The sequence below is a fragment of the Diadema antillarum genome, unplaced genomic scaffold, assembly GCF_040938485.1.
Source record: "Diadema antillarum isolate AM-2024a unplaced genomic scaffold, OU_Dant_1.0 seq00000036_RagTag, whole genome shotgun sequence".
NCBI lineage: Eukaryota > Metazoa > Echinodermata > Echinoidea > Diadematoida > Diadematidae > Diadema > Diadema antillarum.
In genome coordinates, this window is record NW_027271150.1 from 1 (window position 1) to 8,437 (window position 8,437).

Consider the following 8,437-nt stretch of genomic DNA (forward strand, 5'->3'; position numbering starts at 1 on the left):
TCTTCATCAGCCCGAAGTTTCAAAACAGCGCGTTATCTTGCGGTTACCAAACTAGTCCGATGTCAAAATAGCGCGCTATCTGTGTAGTGAAGACCCAGATAGCGCGCTATTTGATCGGGAAAATTTCCCCCAAAATCTTGGTCTAGTTCATCAACTAGAGCGCTAATTCGTGAAATAGCGCGCTATCTTGGGTGCGTCTCCATCAGCCCGAAATTTTCTCGATCCCTCCACGCTTCTGGTTAGCCAGCTGGCAATGGAAAGCGCATGTACAAGCAGCTAGTGATTGTGTATAGTACATTACACGCACGGTGTATTCAAGGATCACATGTGTGTACTATAGGCCTACTGTTGTTGTCATCTTTAGAACCAGGGAGGTGATTTCTCTCACCTCCCTATTAAAACTCAGTGCCGTGCATGCTAGCTGTTCTTTTGTAAACTTCTTCTTTTGGTCCACTCTACCTTAGCTGAAGATTCTTGCAGATTGTGTGCATTTTGGATTTGTTTAAACATTGCAATTCGTTAATTTCATATAAGATGCCTCACTGGACAGAAGAAAGAGTAGCGTTATTAATATCCCTTTGGAGAGAATTTGCTGTACTGCTCACCTCCCTGGTTGTAGAATCGTACATACGGTGATATAGGAGATTTTGAGCGGGGAAATCCACTTTCGACCCGCGAGCCAGGCAGAGTAATATTGCAAAGTGCGCATGCGTCAATTTTCGGACTAATTTCCCGAAGCAGGCTGTTCGAGCTGATGAAGACGCACATTCGCTGTATCGGGCTATTTTCTAAGACCGCAAAATGTCCCGCTAGTTTGAACTTCGGGCTGATGAAGACACGCCTATAGGCTCCCAGTCCAGGACAACAATATGACTTCGGATGTCAAATCCATTACATGGCTGAAATAATTATTAACATTTCTGTGAAAAAAAAAAAAACAAAACGGATAAAACAAACAAATGAGGGGTACTGTTAAAGGGACTGTACAGTACTGGAGATTCATGTTTTGAACATTCCTAAGTGAGATAATGAGAAACCTCTAATGAAATATGAAAGAGCATGTAATTTTAAGAAGTTAGGATTCAATGTTTATTTGATGAAATTGGTTTTCAAATGGCGGAGATATCCAAAAAAGTGATGATAATAAAAGGCGACAGGCCACACCTTTTATTAGGATCTCTTTGTTTCACTTTGTTTTTGGATATCTCAGCCCTTTCAAAACCGATTTTCATCAAATAAACTTTTGATACCCCTTAGAATTGCATGCTCTTTGACATCTCATAGAGTGATTTCTGAATATCTCACAAAACGTTAAAAGCTAAATCCTCGCCTCGACCAGAACTATACACACCAGAAAATTTTTCATGTGCCAGACACTTCTGAGAATTTCTCAAGGAGACAAGATTCCAAAAAGTAAAGTGCATGCAAAAGTTCAACAAATCCCTGCATTATTAGTACATGTGGTATACTCGCAAATTTTTCATGGTCGGCAATGTGCAAAAGTTTTGTGATGCAAAGAGGGCCATCAGCTCCACTGAAATCAAGAAAGTTTCATATATGCCATGAATGTTTTTGAATTGCAGTAAACCCTATGAAATATTGAAAACAATTATTTGACACTGAATGAAACAGCCCTTGTAGCACATGGTGACAAGGTGAAGGCAAAAATGGGGAAGGGGGAGGGCACCGAGGAATGGGGGGGGGGGGGGGACAAAATCACATTCCTGAGAGGGAAAAAAAAACATAAAGAGGAAGAGCAAGAGGAAAAATGAAATGCAATTCAGGGACAGAACAAACTGGAACATCATGCTTAAAATATGGAGCAAAGAGTGGGGGAAAATTTCCCAATGAAGGAAAGAAACATAAGGTGTACATGAGAGGCAATCCTTTCTTATGAATAGCCCACTCTGCATTTGTTTTATCCGACAGATTGACTGACAAAAGCTCTTTAAAGATCATCAGAATCCCTTGGGAGCTATAAATAAGTGTAGATTGTTCAGTAAAAAAAAGAAAATCTAGTAATAATGATAATTTGAAGCAAACACACAAACCTCGGCACACAACTACGTGTAAATAATCACTGAGTGGCCAAATTTAAGGGGCAGATTCCAGGAGCGGATCAAGGAATTCCGAAAAGGGCGGGGGGCAAAAATATATCTGGTGCTACTTCCGGGGTTTCATCGGCTAACAGGTGGGAGGGGGAACGCGCCACCTTTCATTTTGTTTTCTTTATTTTTTGTTTTAACAAAAAACAAAAACAGGGGCGCCCCCCCTCTAGATCCACTTATGAATTCTGGAGATAGTAGCGTGCCACAATTGCGGGAATGAGAAAGTAAAGCTTGACTGCTGCCTAACATATATGTGAGGCCAAGCCCCATAATCAAACCTGGGTTGAGCCACGACTCGATCAGTCCAGACCCTTGGTTATAAACTCACTGGTCAGTGGTGTGTTATGTTTTCTTTCTTGTATATACAGGCCACGCCTTTTATTACTTAGGATCTCTTTGTTTCACTTTGTTTTTGGATATCTCAGCCCTTTCAAAACCGATTTTCATCAAATAAACTTTTGATACCCCTTAGAATTGCATGCTCTTTGACATCTCATAGAGTGATTTCTGAATATCTCGCAAAACGTTAAAAGCTAAATCCTCGCCTTGACCAGAACTATACACACCTTTAAACCAGAAAATTTTTCATGAGCAAGACACTTCTGAGAATTTCTCAAGGAGACAAGATTCCAAAAAGTAAAGTGCATGCAAAAGTTCAACAATCCCTGCATTATTAGTACATGTGGTATACTCGCAAATTTTTCATGGTCGGCAACGCGCGAAACTTTTATGATGCAAAGAGGGCCATCAGCTCCAAAGCAAGAAAGTTTCATGCCATGAATGTTTTTGAATTGCAGTAAACCCTATGCAAATATTGAAAACAATTATTTGACACTGAATGAAACAGCCCATGTAGCACATGGTGACAAGGTGAAGGCAAAAATGGGGAAGGGGGAGGGCACCGAGGAATCGGGGGGGGGGGGGGACAAAATCACATTCCTGAGAGGGAAAAAAAAAAACATAAAGAGGAAGAGCAAGAGGGAAAATGAAATGCAATTCAGGGACAGAACAAACTGGAACATCATGCTTAAAATATGGAGCAAAGAGTGGGGGAAAATTTCCCAATGAAGGATAGAAACATAAGGTATACATGAGAGGCAATCCTTTCTTATGAACAGCCCACTCTGCATTTGTTTTATCCGACAGATTGACTGACAAAAGCTCTTTAAAGATCATCAGAATCCCTTGGGAGCTATAAATAAGTGTAGATTGTTCAGTTTAAAAAAAAAAAAAATCTAGCAATAACGATAATTTGAAGCAAACACACAAACCTCGGCACACAACTAGGTGTAAATTATCACTGAGTGGCTTCGAGTGAATCCACATCCGACAACTCGATGGCAGAACTTGATCTAATGAAGCAATAATAGATGTCCGCACTCCGACACTTTACTATGATAGAATTAACAATGTCCCATTTTAGTGACTGCTGGAGAGTATTTCTGACACCAAATTTGCTGCTGTATCAATGGCCAAGTTTGCACTCCAGGTGCCTGCTTCCTCAACGGAGTAATGACAAATTCGTGTGAGATTACTCAACATCTATCACATGGTTTATATGTTGTGATGTAAGGAATAGTTACATGACAGGAGGCATAATTTGAATAGACAGAACTTCAATTAAGCTGTGCCCAATAGTCAAATATGACCCCATTTACACCAAAGCTCAGGTTACTTAAAGGACAAGTTCACCTTCATAAACATAAAGATTGAGAGAATGCAACAATATTAGTAGAACACATCAGTGCAAGTTTGAGGAAAATTGGACAATCGATGCAAAAGTTATGAATTTTAAAAAATTTTGTGTCGGAACCGCTGGATGAGGAGACTACTACAGCTTGTGAGTCATATGCGTACAACAGTATAAAGAAAATGTAAAGAAAATTCAACATATTTTCACTTTTTTCGCATAATAAAAGAGCACTTGACTTGCCTCTTTCTAAAGGCAGGGGGAATAATATTACCCATAACATTTGTCGGTAACAAGTCGGACGAATGTGTACTTTTTTCAAAAGATGAAATTTTGTGAAATTCTCTTTATATTTTCCTTATATTGTTGTACGCATGTGACATCTAAGTTATTCACACACTGCAGTAGTCTTCTCATCCAGCGGTTACTGCACAAAAACTTCAAAAATGCATATCTTTTGAACGGATTGTCCGATTTTCCTCAAACTTTCAATGATGTGTTCTACTAATATTGCTACATTCTCTCAATCCTTATGTTTATGAAGGTGAACTTGTCCTTTAATGTAAATGTAAGGTCGAGATGTGGCCAAATTTAAGGGGCAGATTCCAGGAGCGGATCAAGGAATTCCGAAAAGGGGGGGAGGGGCCAAAAATATATCTGGTGCTACTTCCGGGGTTTCATCGGCTGACAGGGGGGAGGGGGAACGCACCACCTTTCATTTTGTTTTCTTTATATTTATTTTGTTTTAACAAAAAACAACAAACAGGGGCGCCCCCCTCTGGATCCACTTATGAATTCTGGAGATAGTAGCGTGCCACAATTGCGGGAATGAGAAAGTAAAGCTTGGCTGCTGCCTAACATATATGTGAGGCCACCAAGCCCCATAATCAAACCTGGGTTGAGCCACGACTCGATCAGTCCAGACCCTTGGTGGAAACGGGGTCTGCGCTAAAACGTCAAAAGATGTCAAATGCCAGTGAGCTCACAGCCATTTTGGTGTGTACCTTTGAGCACAACACCTGATGATGCATAGAAAGAGGAATCATTGGCAGACTCTGTTTCTTGCTAAAGTATGCATCGTCATGCTCACAACACACTTCACTTGATTTACCAATCCTGGACATTTAGAACCTTGCCATAAGCAAACGAATGCCTTCACAGGGTCCACTGAACAGGCAACATTTAATTAGTGTTGCAAGGATCGACGCTCTTAGGGCTGCATGTACAAGGAGCGCTCTTGCCTTCTTTCTCCGTTCTTGTGAAATATATCACAAATTCTAGACACTGTACCTTTACCCACAGGAACTTTGGTGGTTGAACGGGGGAGTCTGCCCCGAATTAAGAATCTCCTGGAAATGGGATAAGCTGTGCTTTTCATTACAAAATTCTTTTCCATAGCATTTCAGTATAGACAATATATCTCATTACAGACTGACTTTAAAAATCTAGGAATTTCAAAATTAATCATTCATCTCACTAATGATCACAAAATTCATGATTCACAAATTCTCACTCACAGATTGCAACTGCTGATCAATGTTGATTTTCCAATACTCCCCCTCCCCCCCCCCCCCCCCCCACAAAAAGGCAAACAAACTTGACACAACTTTGTGTCCATAATGTTGCACTCTAAAGAAATGACAAAGCAATTTTGTTAAGTTCTACTCTAAACTATCTAATTAGGATCCTTCTCTTGTATATGCCAGAAATATACTTCCGATTGGGAAGATGTGAACTTTATTTGTTCCTGTCCGTTTCCTGTGATAGGTAAAACTACGAAATCACTGATAGGGCTCATGATTTTAGTTCCTTGCAACAATAAGAACATTTGCACTTGAAGATGAAGCAGTTCCTTGCTAATCATCATGGGATTTTGGTTTTCTTATCAAATATTACGGTACCTTTTTCCTCCTGGTACGGTATGCGAATGTGGTAAAAGGAACGTGGTGATACAGACTTGCCAATCCTGTGTTTTGCCATGTGACCTGTATTGAGATATTGATGCACCAATCACAGGAAGCATGACACTGAAATGTCACAAGGACATGACACCGTAAAAAAATCATCCTTCTAAAGACAAACCACCTGCCTCCTACCCTCCCCCCCCCGAACTTAAATGAAGATGATGATGATGATGATGATGATAATGATGATGCCAATAATAATAATACTAATAATAATAATAATAATAATAATGATAATAATAATAATAATGATGATAATAATAATGATAATATAAATAATAATGATAATAATAATGATAATAATAATAATAATAATGATGATAATAATAATAATAATAATAATAATAATAATAATAATAATAATAATAATAATGACGATAATAATAATAATAATAATAATAACAATAATAATAATAACAACAATAACAATGATAATAATAACGATAAAACAATCTCCCCTACTTGCTGGCCAATGCCCAAGCTATCAATCAATAGAATGGTCTACTGACCATCAGTTAAATCTCACATCTAAAAACACATAATATTCCTGACAACAGGTATGTTTGTCTACATGACTTGCCCAACACAAAAATCATACATGTAAACTGTATCTGGAGTACCTTATTACCTCAGCCATTTAAGGAGGTTATGTGTTTTCAGGCATTTGTTTGTATGTATGTTTATAACATTACTCGAGAAGTTATGAATGAATCCTGATGACCTTTCAGGATATATCCATTCTTGTAAGAGGAAGAGATGATAAGTGTTTAGCAGTGACTCATATTATGATTCAGTTCAAGGATCTTTACAGGGATTATTAACTTTTGCAGGAAAGGGGTATTTTCAGGATTTTTATGTGCTAAAAGATGTCATATGATGTTAAAAACAGTAATGTAAATGTAATACAAAATGGAGCTATTGACCAGTTTTGTTTCAATAATGAAGTGGAAAGTGCTCATTTTCTTTGGTGATTTTTGTCCATTTAAACATAAATGCTATATTTGAATGACCCATAAAACAGGTGATATCAACCCGTTGAAAATGAGTTCTGAGTATACTCGGGCAGGTGTCTACGGAAAAAGCGTGTTGTAGCAAAATCAGCCCGTCCTCAATGGATTAAGAGGCAGTACATGATAAAGTGAAGAGTGGTACCTAGTGGTCTCCTGGCTCTAAAGGCCAACATAAATTTCCTGTGAGTGGTCACTACATGCACGTTTGACTGTAGCTTGTTCTATACAACATCCTGTGGGGAAACTGTCCACAACTCAATACATTAATGCAATGGTTGTCACAAAACCCTTACCCCCCCCCCCCCACACACACACACTAAAACAGTACAAACAACAACTTTGAGGTTAGCTATGAGTGACCTCACTTACTACAGCGTGCATTAAAATTAATATTGATAAACGATTATGAAAGTGGTCCATTGACTTCTGGAGGGAAATTCAAATGCATTTTTTTCCCTCCAGAAGTATGGTTCCATACAGTAAAATATCCTTTCTTCTCCCTACATATGGTTACTTTATCACACAGCCACACACACACACTCACACACACACACATCCCCCCAAACTCCAGGTGTATATTTACCAGTGTGTTCTCGAAATCCTCACCACCACAGTCACACACCCCGAGAGCAATTTAATGCTGCTAATGGAGCAAATAAGTGGATCAAACATTGACATGATGGCAAATTGCACATACACGGCACAGGAGCTTCATGAAGGGAGCACGGCGAACACTTGAAGTATAATGTATTGCATTTAATTCTGATCTTCAAAGAGTGATGCTTAAATCACTCATCAATTACCAGTAACTTGAGATTGGATGCATTAATTTGGCACAAATTTCCCATGATCTCTCTCCCCGTTTCAGGCACAAAAAAAAAAGAAAAAAAGAAAGGAAAAGAGACAAAGAAAGATTAGAAATTTATCTAATGCTCACAGTAATGTACAATACATGATAAATGTCAACATAAGATTCTATTTAGACTGAGCCACATGGTGTTCAATTATTCCTCTTTTTTTTTTTTTAAAGAACGATTCATGTTGGTCCTTGCACGTAGCTGGTAGAGGGATGCTACATCTCTCATAGAACATATATATTAAGAGTCATGCATAGAAAGCCATCACCCCAATGAAATATCAAGAACTTTAAAACAGATTGAAACAGATGGATTTAAGTGATGTATGCTACAAAGTCCAAGCACTAAAAAGCATTGATATCAGCAAAGGTTGACTCAGACAATGTCATTAGGAAAATATTGTCTGCTATCAAAGTGTTTTATTTTGAATACACCAACAAAAAAGAAGAAGAAAACTTCAACATCAGCCTGAGCACATAGAAATGTAAGAGTTATATGACTTTTTAAAAAATAACTTGAATATTTATAGTATCGTAGTTCTTTAGCTATACAAAAGGTAGAGCATAGTTTCCATATGCCTGCAGAAATTGTCAATCATGCAAGCTTCAACATCATATTTAAAGTAACACTTCTGAAACAATTACCAAGGTAGTTTCAGATGGAAGATTTGCACGATTTGTACCATTAGAAATACCAAATAAAGCTAACAATGAGTACTGTGATTTCAACAGTGCAATTCAAATATTATCATTTATGCATGCTCACACATAGATCCAAAGAATGTCTCTGTTGTCTGTACTGTTTGTAC